This window comes from Loxodonta africana, chromosome 8, assembly GCF_030014295.1.
Source record: "Loxodonta africana isolate mLoxAfr1 chromosome 8, mLoxAfr1.hap2, whole genome shotgun sequence".
NCBI classification, from domain to species: Eukaryota; Metazoa; Chordata; class Mammalia; order Proboscidea; family Elephantidae; genus Loxodonta; species Loxodonta africana.
The window spans coordinates 122,606,276-122,627,980 of record NC_087349.1 but is presented as its reverse complement, the minus strand read 5'-3'; the positions used below and the strand labels follow the sequence as shown (position 1 = coordinate 122,627,980).

Below are 21,705 nucleotides of genomic sequence, written 5' to 3'. Positions count from 1 at the left end.
CAACAACAACATGTCTTTCTGTTAAAAATAATATTTCAAAGAGAAAATAATTTAAAATAAACCAACAATAAATAAAATGGTGGAGGTTATCAATACATAAAATATAATTTAGGTAAAAAAAAGTACAAAATTTTGCTTCTGTGATCCTAGGCAAGAAGACACCCCAAATAGTCATCAGGGTTACTGGGGCGGGGGGGGGGGAGCCATTTTTCAGAGGGGTGTCGTGGTGGAATTCCAGTTTTATCACTGTGGTTTTCATTTTTACTAAAAAAGGAATACATTTTATGCATTGTTTGTGAAACTAGACAGATAGAGATACATTTGGTAAGGAACCTGAAGAAAGGAGAAGGCATTCATCCTGGGAACTATAGGTGCCTGGCACACCCACAGGCCCTTCTAAGGAAAGGGCTGGAGCAGACCCTTCCTGGAGAGTGGTGGAGCTCTGCTGACTGAAGTGGGAATCAGCAGAGAGGCCCGAGCATCTGGGGAGAGGTCCGGGTGCTTCCAGGGTCCTTCTGAAGTGAGACAGCAGAGAAGGCGGTAGATGGAGCAGCAGTGGGGGAAGGGACAAGTCATGAGAATGGCAGGACAGCTGGCAGGGGGCCAACGCACATGCACTTCAGAGGTCTGGTCACCGCCACTGCTCTTGGCTCCAGGGCTGCCCAGGGAAAAGCCGCATTCCGGGGCTGCTGAGATGTGTCCTGATTTCACTGTGTCTCCATCCCTAAGTGACATGAAGACCATGCCATGCAGATGGAGGGAATGGCAAGAGCAAAGGCCTTAAGTACAGAGTAGGAAGCATAGGGAGCCCAAAGCCAGTACAGTCTGGTTGCAGCTTGGGTTGCTTGGGCAAGAAAAGAGGGTGAATTCTAAGGGGCAGTGAGAACAAATCATTGGATCCCTAATGCCAGGGTGACAGTGCAGACTTCAGGAGGCTGTGGACAGGTTGTTCAGCGGCAGAGGGGCAGTCTCAAAGCCAGGCTGCAGAAAGGTGCATTGGGGAGCAGAGGGTGGTTTGCCCGTGGGTAAACTGGGTACTATTTGGCACCTAGAACAAGAACAGGGCTTCCAAATGCTTGGTTCCAGTTCAAACGCCCGCTGAGAATTTCCATTTCCACTCCAAATATACTGAATCAGAACCTACAGTTTAACAGGATCAAAGGTGATTCTTATGTATAATAAAATTTGCTAGTGGTTCTCAGAATTAGTCCCTAACCAAGCAGCATCAGCATCACCTGTGAACTTATTAGACAAGCAAATTGTCAGCAGCAGTTCAAACCAGAACAAACTGTTTTGAACACCTGCACAAGAAGGACCTGAGTGAGGTGAGGATGGAAAATCTTGTGACAGATGCTGTGGAGGCCAGCATTATAGGGACTGCTGCGGGGGGAGCACTATAGGGCAGAAATGAAGCCAAGCCAGGGCTTATGGGAATAGAGCTGAGACCTGGGAACCATTAACATCCCTCTCCACATGTCTGATCTCTGACCTTTTATGAGGACCTTTGAGATTACAATGAGCCAACCCAAATAATCCAGGATAATCTCTCCATCTCAAGTCTTTATTTTAATCACACCTGCAAAGTCCCCTTTGCCATATAAGGCAGCATACTTACTGGTTCTTGGGATTAGGATGTGGACACCTTTGGGGGCCATTTTCTGCCTACCTCAAAGACCAACGGAGAAAGGACAGAATTGGTGCTGAAACAACTGGTTGTTTGCATGGAAAAAATGAAATGGATTTTGTAAAAAAAAAAAAAAATCAATTCCAAATACATTAAAAACTAAATGTGTGAAAAGCAAAATTTAATACTCTTAAAAGATAATATAGAATCATCAACTTGAGTAGAGGATTACAAAAAGTTCTAATCATAGAAAAGAAACTATATTAAAATCAAGAAGTTCTGTTTATTAAAAAAAACTGCAAAGAAAGTAAAAAGTCAAGCTACAAATTGAGAGAAGACATCCACAATATATATAACCAACCAAGGAACAGTATACAGAATAAATAAGTAGCTATAAAAATCAATAAGAAAAAGAAAAACAGAGACGGGGCCGAGATGACAGAGTAGTCAGATGCTTCCAGTGACCCCCCCTTACAACAAAGACCTGAAAAAAACAAGTGAAATGATTGTATTTATGACAAGCTAGGAGCTCTGAACATCAAAGGCAAAGTTAGAAAATGGACTGAGTGGTAGGGGGAGTGAGAGGTGGTTCAGAAGTGGAGAGGAGTTGCCAGGCCTGAATCACCAGGAATCCTCAGGCACCATTCCTGGGAGCAACTGTGGTGGGCTGGTAGTAGCACTCCAGCCTCAACTTCCTCAGGGAGAGAGATCCAGCCATGCAGCCTACTCAACATCTCTGGAGCCAGATAAGAACGGTACTCTTGGCAAAAACTAAGTACTTGCATGTATTTTACTGCACCCCTAGCCCCCAAGCCAGTGTCAGTGGCTGTTGATTTTTCCGGGCCTGGGACAGGCCCTGCTGGGTGCTCTGAGCCATTCTCCCACCCTTGGAGAAGGAAGAAATTCGCAATTTGGGGAAAAGATAATCTGTCAGCTCCACTAACCTGCGGAGCTCTGGACAGGTAGTTGGTCATCAAGTGTGTAGTACAGGCTCCATCCTACAGTCTTAGAGAGGCAGGGGTGATTGGTGTAGGTACAGGTTTCTGGTTGCAGAAGGGGTCATGCTCTGAATATGCTCTGAACAAGGCAGATTTTGAATACCTTTTCCCTCTGCATGGACCTGTGTGGGTCCATTTCAGGAGAATAGGCCCTTGTTGGCAGACTACAAGTGTTTCAGCTGTGCGACGGAGAGGTGGGTGTTTGCTGTTTCACACCACTTTGCCTATTAAACAGGGTCCTCACCTACCCACATCAGGGGCCTAAGGGCTGGTGGCTCCACCCACATCACCCAGCCACACGCAACAGGGGTCCAAGGATAACTAGTACCTCCCAATCCTTACAACCAAAAGCATTGGCTGCCCATGGTCCATCTGCAGAACCTACCCACCTGTGCGCTGTAGGGAACAGGGATGCGATGTGCTCACAGACACTTAGGGGACCGTTGTCAGACCCCTGCCTTGTTCAGAGCATGACCCACCGCTACAACCAGATACCTGTACCTACACCGATCACCCCTGCCTCTCTAAGACTGTAGGATGGAGCCTGTACTACATACTTGATGACCAACTACCTGGACCCCTGAGCTGAATCCAAACAACAAAAGCAAATGGACTCCTAGGCTCACATACCTGAAAACAGCTCTAGCCATCCGGTGACAAGGCGTTAGAGCTTCAAAGGTGAAAATAATCAAGCTAGCTCACTCAAGCAAACTACTTGGGCATATCAAAACAAAACAAACCAAGAAGCTATGATACAGTAAGCAAACATAAAATAAACTAATACAATAACACACATGGCTCAGAGACAACAGTCAATATCAAATCACATAAAGAAGCAGACCATGATCATTTCAACAAGCTCTCAGAACAAAGAATCAAGGGGTCTTCTGGATGAAGGTGCTTTCCTGGAATTACCAGATGCAAAATACAAAAGATTAATATACAGAACTCTTCAAGACATCAGGAGTGACATCAGGAAGGACATCAGGCAATACACAGAACAAGCCAAGGAACACAGAAATAAAGCCGAAGAAATTAAAAATTTTATTCAAGAACATAATGAAAATTTAATAACCTGCAAGAATCCATAGAGAGACAGCAATCAGAAATTCAGACGATTAACAATAAATTACAGAATTAGACAACTCAATAGAAAGTCAGAGGAGCAGAGTTGAGGAATTGGAAGGCAGAATTAGTGAGATTGAAGATAAAACACTTGGCACCAATATATTTGAAGAAAAATAAGATAAAAGAATTTTTAAAAAATGAAGAAACCTTAAGAATCACATGGGACTCTACCCAGAGAAATAACCTACGAGTGATTGGAGTACCAGAAGAGGGAGAATTGTTGAAGAATTTGTTGGCAGAAAACTTCCCTGATATCCTGAAAGATGAGAAGATATCTATCAAAGATGCTCATTGAACGCCACATAAGGTAGATCTCAAAAGAAAGTCACGAAAATGTATTATAATCAAACTTGCCAAAACCAAAGATAAAGAGAGAATTTTAAGAGCAGCTAGGGGTAAACGAAAAGTCACCTGCAAAGGAGAGCCAACGAATAATAATAATAAGCTTGGACTACTCAGCAGAAACCATGCAGGCAAGAAGGCAATGGGATGACTTAATGAAGCACTGAAGGAAAAAAATTGCCAGCCAAAATCATATATCCAGCAAAACTGTCTCTCAAATATGAAGGCGAAATCATGACATTGCCAGATAAATGGAAGTTTAGGAAATTTGTAAAAACCAAACTAAAACTGCAATAAATACTAAAGGGAGTTCCCTGGTTAGAAAATCAATAATATCAGATGTCAACCCAAGAAAAGAACACTGGACAGAGCAACCAGATGTCGACCCAGTTAGGGAAATCACAAAAATAAATCTAGATTAAAAAAAACGCGCAAAACAGGGAACAAGCAATGTCATGTAAATGAAGACAACACTAAAACAAGAAAGAGGGACTAAGAAATGTAGTCATAGATCTTTCATATGGAAAGGAAGAAAAGGTGATATAAATAAATAAAAGTTAGGTTTAAACTTAGAAAACTGGGGTAAATATTAATGTAACCACAAAGAAGACAAACAACCCTAGTCATCAAAATAAAATACAAGAAATAAATAGAGACTCAGCAGAAACAAAATCAACAGCAATGAATAAGAGGAAAAGACAATATATAAACTATTCAGCACAAAAAAATTAAGTGAGAAAAAATAACTGTCAACAACACACAAAAAAAGACATCAAAATGACAGCACTAAACTCATACCTATCCATAAATACGCTGAATGTAAATGGACTAAATGCACCAATAAAGAGACAGAGAGTGGCAGAGTGGATAAAAAACACCATCTGTGTATATGCTGTCTACAAGAGACACACATTAGACTTAGATACACAAACAAACTAAAACTCAAAGGATGGAAAAAATATATCAAGCAAACAACAATGAAAAAGGAGCAGGAGCGGCAATATCAATTTCTGACAAAATAGACTTTAAAGTTAAATCCACCACAAAGGATAAAGAAGGACACTACATAATGCTTAAAGGGACAATACACCAGGAGGGTACAACTGTATTAACTATTTATGCACCCAATGACAGGGCTGCAAGATACAGAAAACAAACTCTAACAGCATTGAAAAGTCAGATAGACAGCTCCACGATTATAGTATGAGACTTCAACACACCACTGTTGGTGAAGGACAGAACATCCAGAAAAAAAGCTGAATAAAGTCATGGAAGATCTAAATGCCACAATCAACCAACTTGACTTCATAGACATATACAGAACACTACACCCAACAGCAGCCAAATATGCTTTCTTTTCCAGTGCACACGGAACATTCTCTAGAATAGACTACATAGTAGGTCATAAAGCAAGCCTTAGCAGAATTCAAAACATTGAAATATTACAAAGCATCTTCTCTGACCATAAGGCCATAAAAGTAGAAATCAATAACAGAAAAAGCAGGGAAAAAAATTAAACACTTGGAAACTGAACATTACCCTGCTCAAAAATGACTAGGTTATAGAAGACATTAAGGATGGAATAAAGAAATTCATAGACTCCAATGAGGATGAAAACACTTTCTATCAGAATCTTCGGGACACAGCTAAAGCAGTGCTCAGAGGTCAATTTATATCAATAAATGCACACATACAAAAAGAAAAAAGGGCAAAAATCAAAGAATTATCTTTACAACTTGAACAAATAGAAAGAGAGCAACAAAAGAAACCCTCAGGTACCAGAAATAGCAAAAAATAAAAATTAGAGCAGAATTAAATGAAATAGAAAACAGAAAAACGATTGAAAGAGTTAAAAAGACCAAAAGCTGGTTCTTTCAAAAAATTAATAAAACTGATAAACCATTGGCCAAACTAACAAAAGAAAAACAGGAGAGGGGGCAGATAACCCTAATAAGAAATGAGATGGGCAATATCACAACAGACCCAAATGGAATTAAAAGAATCATATCAGATTACTATGAAAAATTATACTCTAACAAATTAGAAAACCCTGAAGAAATGGATGAAATTTCTAGAAACACACAACCTACTTAAACTAACACAAACAGAGGTAGAACAACTAAATAAATCCATAACAAAAGAAGAGATTGAAAAGGTAATTTAAAAACTCCCAACAACAACAAAAAAGACCTGGTCCGGATGGCTTCACTGGAGAGCTCTACCAAACTTCCAGAGATGAGTTAACACCACTACTACTAAAGGTATTTCAGAGCATGGAAAAGGACAGAATACTTCCAGACTCATTCTATGAAGCCAGCATATCCCTCATACCAAAACCAGCTAAAGACACTACAAAAAAAAGAAAATTACAGACCTATATCCCTCATGAACCTAGATGCAAAAATCATCAACAAAATTCTGGCCAATAGAATTCAACAACATATCAAAAAACAATTCACCATGACCAAGTGGGATTCTTACCAGGTATGCAGGGATGGTTCAACATTAGAAAAACAATTAATATAATCCATCATATAAATAAAACAAAAGACAAGAACCACATGATCTTATCAATTGATGCAGAAAAGGCATTTCACAAAGTTCAAAACCCATTCATGATAAAAACTCCCAGCAAAAGAGGAATAGAAGGAAAGTTCCTCAACATAATAAGGGCATTTATACAAAGCCAACAGCCAACATCATCCTAAATGGAGAGAGTGTGAAAGCATTCCCGTTGAGATTGGGAACAAAACAAGGATGCCATTTATCACCACTCTTATTTCAACATTGTTCTGGAGGTCGTAGCCAGAACAATTAGGCTAGATAAAGAAATGAAGGGCATGCAGATTGGTAAGTAAGAAGTATAAGTATCTCTATTTGCAGGTGACATGATCTTACACAAGAAAATCCTAAGAAATCCTCAATAAAACTACTGAAACTAATAGAAGAGTTCAGCAGTGTATCAGGATACCAGATAAACATAGAAAAATCAGTAGGATTCCTCTACACCAACAAAAAGAACATCAAAGAGGAAATCACCAAATCAATAGCATTTACAGTAACCCCCAAGAAGATAAAATACTCTGGTAAGATAAATCTTACCAGAGATGTAAAAGACCTACACAAAGAAAACTACAAGACTCTACTGCAAGAAACCAAAAGAGATCTGCATAAGGGGAAAAACATACCTTGCTCATGGGTAGGAAGACCTAACATTGTAAAAATATCTATTCTACCAAAAGCGAACTATAGATACAATGCAATTCCAATCCAAATTCCAATGACATTTTTTAATGAGATGGAGAAACAAATCACCAACTTCATGTGGAAGGGAAAGAGGTCCCGGATAAGTAAAGCATTACTGAAAAAGAAGAACAAAGTGGGAGGCCTCACTCTACCTGATTTTAGAACCAATTATACCACCACAGTAGTCAAAACAACCTGGTACTGGTACAACAACAGATACAGAGACCAATGGAACAGAATTGAGAATCCAGACATAAATCCATCCACATACGAGCAGCTGATATTTAACAAAGGCCCAAAGTCCATTAATTGGGGAAAAGACAGTCTCTTTAACAAATGGTGCTGGCAGAATTGGATATCCATTTGCAAAAAAATGAAGCAAGACCCATACCTCAAACCATGCACAAAAACTAACTCAAAATGGACCAAATAACTAAATATAAAATCTAAAAAGATAAAGATCATGGAAGAAAAAATAACGACAATGCTAGGAGCCCTAATGCATGGCAGAAATAGTATACAAAACATTACTAACAGTGCACAAACACCAGAACAGAAAGTAGATAACTGGGAGCTTCTAAAAATCAAACATCTGTGCTCATCCAAAGACTTCGCCAAAAGAGTAAAAAGATTACCTACAGACTGGGAAAAAGTTTTTAGCTATGACATGTCTGATCAGTGTCTGATCTCTAAAATCTAAATGATACTGCAAAAATTCAGCTGCAAAAAGACAAATAACCCAATTAAAAAATTGACAAAGGATATGAACAGGCACCTCACTAAAGAAGACATTCAGGTAGATAACAGATACGTGAGAAAACGTTCACGATCGTTAGCCATTAGAGAAATGCAGATCAAAACTACAATGAGATTCCATCTCCCTCCAACAAGGCTGGCATTAATCCAAAAAACACAAAATAGTAAACGTTGGAGAGGTTGTGGAGAGACTGGAACACTTATACACTGCTGGTTGGAATGTAAAATGGTACAACCACTTTGGAAATCGTTTTGGCGCTTCCTTAAAAAGCTAGAAATAGAACCACCATACTATCCAGCAATCCTACTCCTTGGAATATATCCTAGAGAAATAAGAGCCTTTACATGAACAGACGTATGCGTGCCCATGTTTTCCACTGCAGCACTGTTTACAATAGCAAAAAGGTGGAAACAACCCAGGTGCCCATCAACAGATGAATGGATAAATAAATTAGAGTATATTCACACAGTGGAATACTACACATTGATAAAGAACAATGATGAATCTGTGAAACATTTCATAACATGGAGGAATCTGGATGGCATTATGCTGAGTGAAATTAGTTGCAAAAGAACAAATATTGTATAAGACCACTATTATAAGAACTTGAGAAACAGTTTAAACAGAGAAGAAAATACTCTCTGATGGTTAAGACAGTGGGAAGGGAGGGAGGGAGTGAGGTATTCACTAATTAGATAGTAGACAAGAACTATTTTAGGTGAAGGGAAAGACAACACCTAATATGATAGAGATCAGCACAACTGGACTAAACCAAAAGTAAAGTAGTTTCCTGAAAAAAACTGAAGACTTCAAAAGCCAGCCTAGCAGGGGCGGGGGTTTGGGGACCATGGTTTCAGGGGAATCTAGGTCAATTTGCATAATAAAATCTATTAAGAAACATTCTGCATCCCACTTTGGAGAGTGGCATCTGGGGTCTTAATGCTAGCAAGTGGCTATCTAAGACCCATCAATTTGTCTCAACCCACATGGGGCAAAGGAGAATGAAGAACACCAAAGACAAAAGGTAATTATGAGCCCAAGACACAGAAAGGGCCACATAAACCAGAGACTCCATCAGCCTGAGACCAGAAGTACTATATGGTGGCCAGCTACAACCAATGAATGCTCTGACAGGGAACACAACAGAGAACCCCTGAGGGAGCAGGAGAGCAGTGGGATGCAGACCCCAAATTCTCATAAGAAGACCAGACTTAATGGTCTGACTGAGACTAGAAGGACCCCGGGGGTCATGGTTCCCAGACCTACTTTTAGCCCAAGACAGGAACCACCCTCAAAGCCAACTCTTCAGACAGGGATTTGACTGGACTATGGGCTTTTTTTTTTTTTATGGGCTAGAAAATGACACTGGTGAGCAGTGAGATTCTTGGATCAAGTAGACACATGAGACTATGTAGGCTGCTCCTGTCTGAAGGGGAGATGAGAGGGTAGAGGGGGTCAGAAGCTGGCTGAATGGACATGAAAATAGACAGTGGAACGAAGGAGTGTGCTGTCTTATTAGGGGGAGAGCAACTAGCAGTATATAGCAAGATGTATATAAATCTTTGTATAAGAGACTGACTTCATTTGTAAACTTTCACTTAAAGCACAATAAAAAATTTTTAAAAAAAGCCCATAGAAAAGTGGACAAAATACCAATGGGGGAATATATTCATAATACATATATCTGACAAGAGATTCATATCCAGAATATATAAACAACATTTATATATCAATAAGGAAAAGACAATCCAGTTAGAAAACGGGCAAAAGACTTGAACAGACACTTCACAAACAGGATATAAAAATGGCTCATAAACACATGAAAGAGTGCTCAACTTTTTATCAAGGAAACCAAAGAAGTGCAAATTAAAACCACAGTGAGATACCACTACATACCAGACATAGTGGCTAAAATGTAAAATATTGACACTATTACATGTTGATAAGGATATGGAACCTGAAACCGTTAGTTGCTGCAGGAAGAATAAATTTGTTTACCCACTTTGGAAAACTTTTGGGCAACATCTACTAAAATTAAACATATGCCCAACCTTGTGATTCATCAGTTTTCCTTCTAGATATACACCCAAGAGAAATAAGTGCATATGTCCACAAAAGGCATGTGCAAGAATGTTCACAACAGCTTTATTCATAATAGCTCCAAACTGGAAACAACCCAAATGTTCATCAACAAGGTAAATAAATTGTGGTATATTCATACAATAAAAAATAACAAATTATTGATATACACAACAACATGGATGAATCTCTAACATTATTGTGATGGTTAATGTTATGTGTCAACTTGGCTAGGCTGTGATTCTCAGTGCTCTGGCATGTGCTCTTCCATAGTGTAATCACCTCCATTTTGTGATCTGATATGAGCAGCCAATCAGTTGTAAGGGAGTTTCCTTAGGAGTGTGGTCTGAATACGGTATATCAATGGATGTTCTGGCAAATCTCTCTCTTTTTCTCCCCCTCAGCCCCCAATTCTCTTCCCCTGACTTCCAGTTCTCAGTGGGGTCGTAAGCCTGCAGAAGTCTCCAGCCTGCCGCCTGACCTGCAGATTGTGGATTCACCAGTCCATGCAACCCTGTGAGCCACCAGAGATCTCCAGCCAGCCTGCCACCAAACCCACGGATTTGGAACTTGCCAGTTCCCACAATTGTGTGAGCCATTTCCTTGAAGTAAATCTCTCTCTATATATCTCAATGTAAGTTTCATTGGTTTTCTCCTCTAGAGAACCCAGACTAACACAAATATTTGAGAGAAACAAGTCAGACACAATAGAGTATAAACTGTATTATTCTATATATGGAGGCCTGCTGACGTAGTGGTTAAGAGCTTGTCTGTTAACCAAAAGATGCCACCAGCTGCTCCTTGGAAACGCTAGGGGGCAGTTCTACTCTGTCCTGTAGGGTCGCTATGAGTTGGATTCGACTTGACAGCTACTGGTTTGGTGTTTTTTTTTTTTTTTTTTAATTCCATATATATGAAGTTCTAGAACAGGCTAGTTAATTTATGATGATGATAAAAGTCACAATAGCGGTTACTCCTTGGTGGGGGAAAGATATTGCCTGGTAAGGAGAATGAGGGACCTTATGGGATGATAGAAGTGTTCTAAATCTTTATCTGAGTGGTGGTTATACAGTATATAAAATTTTATTAAGATTTGTATATTCTACTATATATAGATTATGGCTTAAAAAAAATAAGTCCCCCAGCACTTCTTTGCAACGATATTTTCCCTCTCCACAATGCCTCGTATAAAAATTCTGAAACCCTAGACACTTTGCCAGTGGAAAGCAACTTGAATCACAGTGGAAAAAAAAAAAAAAAGTAAGGAAATCAGGTTTATTGTTGTTATTAGGTACCGTTGAGTCAGTTCCAACACACAGTGACCCTATGTACAACAGAAGGAGACACTGCTGATCCTGTGTCATCCTCACAATCTTTGCTATGCTTGAGCCCATCGCTGCTGCCACTGTGTCAGCCCATCTCATCAGGGGTCTTCCTCTTTTTCGCTGACCCTCTACTTTACCAGGAAACCCTGGTGGCATAGTGGTTAAGAGCTACAGCTGCTAACCAAAAGGTTGGCAGTTCAAATCTACCAGGTGCTCCTTGGAAACCCTGTGGGGCAGTTCTACTCTGTCCTATAGGGTCACTATGAGTCAGAATTGACTCGATGGCAACGTGTTCTACTTCACCAAGCATGTTGTCTTTCTCCAGTGATTGGTCCAAAATAAGTGAGACCAAGTCTTGCCATTTTTGCTTCTAAGGAGCATTCTGCTGTATTTCTTCCAAGACAGATTTGTTCCTTCTTCTGGCAGTCCGTAATATATTCAATATTCTTCACCAACACCGTAATTCAAAGACATCAATTTTTTTCAGTCTTCCTTATACATTGTCCAGCTTTCGCATGCATATAAGGCAATTGAAAATATCATAGCTTGGGTCAGGCTCACCTTAGTCTTCAAGGTGACATCCTTGCTTTTTAACACTTTGAAGAGGTCTTTTGCAGCACATTTGCCCAATGCAATACATCGTTTGATTTCTTGACTGCTGCTTCCGTGGGTGTTGATTGTGGATCCAAGTAAAATGAAATCCTAGAAGGCTTCAATCTTTTCTCCATTTATCATGATGTTGCTTATTGGTCCAGTTGTGAGGATTTTTGTTTTCTTTATGGTGAGGTATAATACATACTGAAGGCTGTGGTCTTTGATCTTCTTCAGTAAGTGCTTCAGGTCATCTTTGATTTCCACAAGCAAGGTTGTATCATCTGCATATTGCAGGTTGTTAAAGAGTCTTTCTCCAATCCTGATGTCTTGTTCTTCATATAGTCCAGCCTCTGGGATTATTTGCTCAGCGTAGAGATTTAATAAGTATGGTGAAAGGATACAACCGTGATGCACAACTTTGATTTTAAACTGTTTGAACAAAGGTGGAACCAAGATGGCAGGATAGACAGACGCTTCCGGAGAGACCTCTTTACAACAAAGACCCGAAAAAACAAGTGAAATGAGTATATTTATGACAAGCTAGGAGCCCTGAACATCAAAGGCAAGCTTAGAAAACTAACTGAGGGGCAGGGGGAGGAAGAGACCGTTCAGAAGCAGAGGGAGTTACCGGACCTGAATTGTGGGGAGCCCTCAGGCACCATTCCCGGAGCAGCGGTGGCAGCGGGCTGGTACTAGCGTTCCACCACAGTTTCCTCAGGTTGAAGCAGCCAGCCACACAGCCTACTCACATCTCGAACCAGAGAAGAATGGCGCTCTCGGCAAAAGCTAAATACTTGGGTGTATTTTACCGCCCCCACCCCCACCCCCAAGCCAGCTTCAGGGGCTGAATTCCCTGGGCCTGAGACAGGCCCTGTTGAGCACCTAGAGCCATCCTTCCAGCCTTGGAGAAGGAAAAAAATTTGCATTTGAGGGAAAAGATAATTTGCCAGCTCCACTAACCGGGGAAGCTCAGGACAGAAGCGGCTCCTGTCCAGGCATAAGTGGTCTGTGGACTTTGAGCACGTTTCCCCTCTGCATGGACCTGTGTGGCCTATTTCACTTGTTGGCAGACTCGAACCATTTCAGCTGTGTGGTGGAGAGGTGGACGTTTGATGTTTGACTTTGCTTTGCCTATTAAACAGGGTCCTCATCTACCCACATCAGGGGCATAAGGACTGGTAGCTCCACTCAGGTCACCCAGCCACCTATGACAGGGGTCCAAGGGTAACTGGTACTTCCCTGTCCTTACAACCAAAAACACTGGGTGCCCATGGTCCATCTGCAGAACCCACCCACCTGCACGCTTTAGGGAATAGGGGCATGCTTTCCTCAGAAAAACTCAGGGGTCGGTTCTCAACCCCCTGCCTTGTTCAGAGCATGACCCCCTGCTGCAACCAGATACCGGTACCTACACCAATCACCCCTGCACCTCTAAGACTATAGGACAGAGCCTGTACCACATACTTGATGATCAGCTACCTGGACACCGGAGCTGAATTCATACAAGAAAAGTGAATGGACTCCTAGACTGATATACCTGATAACAGCTGTAGCCATCTGGGGACAGGACGTCAGAGCTCCAAAGGTGAAAATAATCAAGCTAGCTCACTCAAGCAACTCATTTGGACCTATCAAAACAAAACAAAGCAAGAAGCTACGACACAGTAAGCAAACATAAACTAATACAATAACTTATAGATGGCTCAGAGACAACAGTCAATATCAAGTCACACAAAGAAACAGACCACGATCACCTCAACAAGCTCTCAAAACAAAGAATCCAGGGATCTTCTAGATGAAAGTACATTCCTGGAATTACCAGAGGCAGAATACAAAAGTTTAATATACTGTTTGAACAGCTGCCTCTTGGTCTATATATAGGCTCCTCATGAGCACAATTAAGTGTTCCGGAGTTCTCATTCTTCATAATGTCATCCATAATTTGTTATGATCCACACAGTCCAATGCCTTTACATAGTCAATAAAGCACAGGTAAATATCTTTCTGATATTCTCTGCCTTCAGCCACGATCCATCTGACATCAGCAGTGATATCCCTGGGTCCATGTCCTCTTCTGAATCAGGCTTGAATTTCTGGCAATTCTCTGTTGATGTACTGCTGCAACCCGTTTTGAATGATCTTCGGTAAAATTTTGCTTGCATGTGGTATTAATAATATTGTTTAATAATTTCTGCATTCTGTTGGATCACCTTTCTTTTGAATGGGCACAAATATGGATCCCTTCCATTCGGTTGGCCAAGTAACTATCTTCCAAATTTCTTGTTATAGGAAGTGAACACTTCCAGCATTGCATCCATTTGTTGAAACATCTCAGTTGGTATTCCACCAATTCCTGGAGCCTTGTTTTTCACTAATGTCTTCAATGCAGCTTGGACTTCTTTCAGTACCACATATTCTTGATCATATGCTACCTCCTGAAATGAGTGATCTTCGACCAGTTCTTTTTGGTCTGCTTGCTCTGTATTCCTTCCATCTTCTTTTGATGCTTCCTGTGTCCTTCAATATTTTGCCCATAGAATCCCTCAATATTGCTAATTGAGGTTTGAATTTCTTCTTCAGTTCTTTCAGCTTGAGAAATGACACGTGTTCTTCTCTTGGTTTTCTAACTCTGGTTTTTGCACATTTCATTATAATACCTTACTTTGTCTTCTCTAGCTGCCATTTGAAATTTTCTGTTGAGCTCTTTTACTTCATCATTTCTTCCATTGACTTTAACTACTCTACATTCAAGAGCAAGTTTCAGAGTCTCTTCGTATATCCATATTGGTCTTGTCTTTCTTTTTTGTCTTTTTAATAACCCTTTTCTTTCCTCAGGTGTGATATCCTGGATGTCATCCCACAACTGATTTGGTCTTTGGTCATTAGAGTTCAGTGCATCAAATCTATTCTTGAGATGGTCTCTAAATTCAGGTCGAATATACTCAAGGGCGTACTTTGGCTCTTGTGCACTTGCTTTAATTTTCTTCAGCTTCTACTTGAACCTGCATATGAGCAATTGATGGTCTGTTCCGCAGTCGGCCCCCGGCCTTGTTCTAACTGATAAAATAGAGCTTCTCCATCTTCTCTTCCACAGATGTAGTCCATGTGATTCCTGTGTATTCCACTTGTACATGTGCCATTTATGTTGTTGAAAAAAGGTATTTGCAATGAATCAGTTGTTGGTCTTGCAAAATTCTATCATGCTATCTCCAGCATCGTTTCTTTCTTTCTTTTCTTTCCTTTTTTTAAGTGAAGCAAAAAGAAAGTTTTATTTGGCATATATTCAAAAGGGCAAAAGTAAGAAGTGGAAAACCATGATGCCAGAGCTAATATCTGCCTGAATCCAAGGAGATTACAGAACAGACAAAAGTGGGAAAATGGACAAGCATGCTGCTACAGCCATGTCTGTTCAAGACCAAGGAATATTACAGAATAGTCAAGTATGGGAAAAACAGACAAGCATGCTCTCCAGCATTGTTTTTTTTTTTTTTTTTTAATCACCGAGACCATATTTTCCAACTACAGAACTTTCTTCTTTGTTTCCAACTTTTGAATTCCAATCACCAGTAATTATCAATGCATCCTGATTGCATGTTTGATCAAATTCAGAGTGCGGAAGTTGGTACAAATCTTCAATTTTAATCTTGCACATTAGTAGTTGGTGTATAAATTTGAATAATAGTTGTACTAACTAGTCTTCCTTGTAGGCGTATGGATATTGTCCTATCACTGACAGCTTTGTACTTCAGGATAGATCTTGAAATGTTCTTTTTGATGATCAATGCAACACTGTTCCTCTTCAATTTGTCATTCCCAGCATAGTAGGCCAGATGATTGCCCAATTCAAAATGGCCCATACCAGTCCATTTCAGCTCACCAATGCCTAGGATATCAATCTTTATATGCGTTTAATTTCATTTTTGATGACTTCCAATTTTCCTAGATTCATACTTTATACCTTCCATGTTCCAATTATTAATGGATGTTTGCAGCTATTTCTTCTCATTTTGAGTCACGCCACATCAACAAATGAAGGTCCCAAAAGCTTTACTCTATCCACATTATTAAAGTTGACTCCTTCTTTGAGGAGGCAGCCCTTCCTCAGTCATATTTTGAGTTTTGAGCACCTTCCAACCTAAAGGGGCTCATCTTCCAGCACTGTACCAGACAATATTCTGCTGCTACTTATAAGGTTTTCACTGGCCAACTTTTTAAAAAATAGATGGCCAGGTCCTTCTTCCTAGTCCGGAAGCTTCACTGAAGCCTGTCCACCATGGGTGACCCTGCTGGTATTTGAAATACCGGTGGTATAGCTTCCAGCATCACAGCAACGTGCAGGCCATCACAGTATGACAACCCGACAGATGAGGGCTGACAGATATTAATAGGAGTATGAGATAGCCCACAAGATATACAAGAAACCAGCTGACTCATATGAGAAGAATGTATTTTGCTAATGGAGTGGAGATAAGAATAGAAAAGCTGACTGCCTAATGAATTTGTTTTTTAAGAAAAATTTTCTTTTGAATTTCCACCATGTCCAGACACCCTACAAAGCTCTCTTCTAAGGATCGTGCCGTCTTAACGATGCCTCAGCAGCAGATCTGGCTTGATGTTACCCTCATAGGAACTCAGTTACCCTCTGTCCCTGCCTCACCCTCTCACCTTCTTACCTTCTCTTCTCACCTTTTCTTTTTCATGATTTTGGCTTATTTGGATTCAACCATGGCCTCTGAATCTATTAATCTTTTCAGCTTAGGCTCTTCTTAATAAGTGCCTGTCTTAGTTAGCTATTGCTGCATTAAAAAGTGCCCCCAAACTCTGGAGCTTAAAACAAGTCATTATTCTGTGAGTCAGGAATTTGGGCAGGACTCAATGGGTATGGCTTGTCCTTCTCCATGTGGTATCATATAGGCCAGCCTGACTAGGGCTGGAGGATTCAAGGGGCTTCATGCCATGCCTGGCCCTAAGCTGGCTTTCCTCTCGTCAAAACTCAGTTTTCAGAAGAAATGGCTGTCACCTCCTAACTCTGCCTTCTTCTTAAGACTGCCAGCTCATTCGGAATTACTTTAACACATTATCTCCTTCTTCAGACGATGGCTGCCACAGCTGTTTGACTCACAGCAAGCCCATGTGTGTCAGAGTAGAACTGTGCTCTATAGGGCTTTCAGTGGCTGGTTTTTGGAAGTAGATTGCTAGGCCTTTCTTCCTGTCTGAGTCTGAAAGCTCCAATGAAACCTGTTAAACACCATAATAACATGCAAGCCTCCACTGACAGGGGGGTGGTAGCTGTGCACGAGGTGCATTGGCCTGGAATCAAACCCAGGTCTCCTACATGGAGTGCAATGATTCTAGCACTGAAGCACCATTGTCCCACTAAGCACACATAAACAAAGGCTAATCCAGGGCATTGGGCTTTGTATCGGGATCAGGGGTCCTCTCAGTGTCTAAGACACTGTCCTTGAGGAAACACACAGAGATGCTGTCCATTCCATGATCATGAGAATAAGGCTGCTCAAAAATAATTTTTGAATTTATTTTCTTTTAAGGAGTAGCCCCGGTGGTACAAGTGGTTTTCGATTAGCTGCTAACTGAAAGGCTGGAGGTTCAAACCCACCTAGAAGCTCCACAGAAGAAAGGCATTCTGTGAAGATTGCCATCGTTGTTTTAGTCAGCTGCCATTGATTCAATTCTGACTCATAGCAACCTCATGTGTGCAAAGTAGAACTGCTCCATAGGGTTTTCAAGACTGTGACCTTTCAGAAGCAGATCACCAGACCTGTCCTCCAAGGGGCCTCTGGGTGGGTTCGGACCACCAACCTTCCAGCTCGTAGTTGAGCACTTAACCATTTGCACCATCCGTGGACTCTGTGAAGATCACAGCTGAAATAAGGCCGTGGTGCAGTTCTACCCTGTACTGCATGCAGTCACCATGAGTCGGGAGCTAACTCATGGCTGCTAACCACAGCAACAAATCTGTTTCCAACTACACCCAGCTTCTTCCCAGGTTTCTCAGTCAGGATACCAAAGCAAACCCGTTGTCGTCAAGTCGATTCCAACTCACAGCAACCCTATAGGACAGGGTAGAACTGCCCTGTAGTGTTTCCAAGAAGCAGCTGGTGGATTCGAACTGCTGACCTTTTGGTTAGCAGCCGAGCTCTTAACCACTGCACCACCAGGGCTGCTCAGTCAGGATAGATCTTCCTAAAACTAAAGCATCCATACACAATTAGGTGAAGCAAAACAGAAATAAATGTCAAAGACTTGCCGGAGCAAACATATCAGCCTTCTAACCTGGCAGATTATTTCAGGAAACACTCACAGTGCTCAGACAGGAAGTCTCTGTGCCCTTGAGAGCTGTCAGCTTCCAGAGGCAGGGGGCACCCTGTTACGGTACAGGCTGGAAGAACTGGACTGAAGCACTAATTTAGCCTCTTACCCCTGTGTTTCTTGGCCTCACTAGGCCTAAGTTCCAGAGGAACTTAGGAATACTTCTGGAAGTATTACCCTTTGGTGACCCAGTTATTTTCTGCTTTGAATTTTTTTGTTGATACCATGTGTTTTCATTAAAAGAGGAGTATGTGGGGCACTGGGTTTTTTTTTTTTAATGCCCTAGTTCACGGAGTCGAGGTGATGATTAAGAAGACGGGGCACATAAAGCCCTCAGCGCAGTGCCTAGCTCCTAATAGGTGTTCAGTACATGTTGGCTTCTGTTGGGAAGGTTTGGATAACTGAAGCAGCCCAGCCCTCCAGAAAGCTAACCCATTTACCTACCTGATCAACCCTCAGGTGCCAGGCCCTGTGTGCTGTGCCGCCTGGCACTGCCCCATGCAAAGGGGTGGTTCGTTTTCCTACCACCCAAGCCTGAACAAACCTGTGGCTTACCCCGAGCATGTTACATCCCTGTCAACTCATTTTACTAGGTAGATGATTTGATTAAAATGCCATGGTATTGATTTGATGTGTATAAGTTATGTGCTGTAGCATAAGCAACTCATTAACATCCAGGCAAGGCCCAAAGTAAAGCTTTGTTGGTGGTGGTGGTGGTGGCAGTGTGCTTTTGTTTCGTTTTGTTTTTTAACTTCACACTGCCTTAGAAACTAGGTAGAATGGAGCTTGTTCACACCTTATGAACTCTCCAAGGAGATAGACCTGGAACCCCAGAACTGAAGCTCTTCTGGAAGTATTACCCTTTGGTGACCCAGTTATTTTCTGCTTTGAATTTTTTTGTTGATACCATGTGTTTTCATTAATGGAAGCATGCTGAATCATCGAGTGTGTCTGAATTTTTGGTAGTGCAGTGCGGCTTTTTTTTTTTTCTTGCCCCCTCCCACAGCTCTACTCTAAGTGTATAGTGGTACATATGAAGTACCACTGATTATACCCCAGAGACCCCACTGGACTTTGTTGGTACATAACATGTAACAAATAAAATTTTCAAAATTTCTAGTTTTTCTACCAAAAAATTCAGACACCTCATACAATAAATACCCTGTAAAAACAGTAATTTGCAATGCACACCCATTTCTTTGGTTTCAAACAGTTATAAAGGCCCCTGCCATGTGGCAGCTTGCCCTGTCAGTGGTACGGCAGCTTCCCAATAAACCCCAGATACCAAAAAAGTTCATGGTCACTGTATGTACCACTGGGCACAAAAAGGATTTAAACACCAAAGTTTGTGCCAGGCACATTCTAGGTGCTCAATAAATGTTAGCAACTAATATTAAAACATGCCACAAAATGTCATCCTAGTTTGGCGTGGCAAGACAGGTAATAAATAGTTGGAAGGATTTAAAAAAAAAAAAAAAAAACCTCAAACCTGTTACCCTCAAGTCAATTCCAATTCATGGAGACTCCCCGTGTACAGAGTAAAGCTGCTCCGTAGGGTTTTGTTGGCTGTCATCTTTATGGAAGCAGTGGTCAAGGCTTTCCTTCGCGAAGGGGATGGGGCGTTGGACAAGCCAACCTTCAAGCTGGCAGCCGATAGCCAGCAGCTTGCGCCACCCAGTGACCTAGTTGGGACAATAACGGTGCTTCAGTGATACGGGTTAGTTTACTCCATTTTATTTTCGCTTGCACGCAGATTCTCTACGTCACTTACTCCTGACACCCTAAAATACATCCTGTATTTAATATTACTCTGGCTGGACATGGTAGACTGCGCAGTAGCTGATACTTGCCATCTCAGAAACTGTTCAGTGATCCGAAGGTTACACGTCAGACGTGGCTTCTCCGGCGTCAGGCATGTGTGTAGTGAATGGTTAGTGCAGATGAGCTATTTTCCTGAGACACGTGCTTAGATTTTCATCTTGAATGACAGCAACGTCAATCAGGAAAAGCCGGAGGAGCAATATGTGCTTAAGTAATATTTGGTTAGTACCTTTTTATTTTCTGTGATACGCTAGGTAGCTACAGTCTGGACAACTGGAAACTGGAAAGTTTATTCTTCATTATTTCAGTTTAGTAACCATGCTTCACATGGCAAATCATGCAAGAATCCATGCTTCAGTGCTTCAGAAGCGGCTCCACGGTCTAAAGGTTAAACTCAGGATGTGGTTTCCACCCCGAGCTAAGTCCCAGTTGCCGCGCAGTTTACTGTGACAACTTCGTTTTGTCTACATCAGAGCTATATGTGTCTGCGCCTTAAAAAGTCAAAAGTTTGACAGTGAAAAGACTGACGATGCAAATAATGGGCCCTGGGCTGTCCTCCAAGTCACCCCTGATCCCTGCTTCCCCGAGGCAAACGCTTCCAGCTCTTTCAGCTGTTTCTTCTCCCAGTTACCTTCATATTTCTAAACAATATCCCCCCCGCCCCCGCCACCTTGACTTACTTACCCTTTCAGTATAACTGTTTCACAAGTTTTGGCGAGATCAATATTCATTATTTCATTGTTGGTGACCTTGTTACGAGTCGCTGCTAAGTCAGCCCCAGCTCATGACGACCCTGTGTACAACAGAACAAGACCTCATTGCTGGGCCTGTGCGTCTTCACGATCGTCGGTATGCTCAGGTCCATCGTTGTGACCACTGTGTATTTTCAGTACCCTCCAACCTATGGGGCTCATCTTCCAGCACTGTATCAGTCAGTATTCTACTGTGAGCCAGAGGGTTTTCACTGGCTAATTAATTTTTCAGAAGGAGATCACCAGGCCTTTCTTCCTAGTCTGTCTTGGTCTGAAAGATTCGCAGAAACCTGTCGACCATGGGTAACCCTGCTGGTATTTGAAATACCAGTGGAATAGCTTCCAGTATGATAGGAACATGCAGGCCCCCACAGTACAACAAACTGATAGTTGGGTGGTAGATGCAGTATCACAACTATGGAAATATTATTCCTATATGAGCCATATATACTACGACATGATTACATTTCTTGTACAACTTTGTTACCGCAAAGTTAATAGTTCTCTTATTTTTCTAAGTATCTATCTCTAATTCATCCCAAATTGCCAACTGACACATAAATTGCTTTCCAAAACATTCGAACTGAGCAGGTATCCTATCAGCTTTATTTCTTCCTTACGTATGTCCCTAATGGATTCCTCCTGCTTTTATCTAACTACTCTCTTCCTTAGAGCCTTAAATGGTTTTTCTACTTGGTAGGAGAAGCCA

At 41.4% G+C, this 21,705-nt stretch overlaps 1 long non-coding RNA gene across 1 annotated transcript in view; it reads left to right on the top strand.

Moving 5' to 3' along the window:
• LOC135232273 (uncharacterized) overlaps positions 1 to 21,705 on the top strand; it is a 29,915-nt gene that overhangs the window by 2,445 nt on the left and 5,765 nt on the right. Inside the window, exon 2 of the long non-coding RNA XR_010322800.1 lies at positions 10,579 to 10,808. This is a non-coding gene — a long non-coding RNA (uncharacterized LOC135232273). The remainder of the gene's footprint in view (positions 1 to 10,578; positions 10,809 to 21,705) is intronic.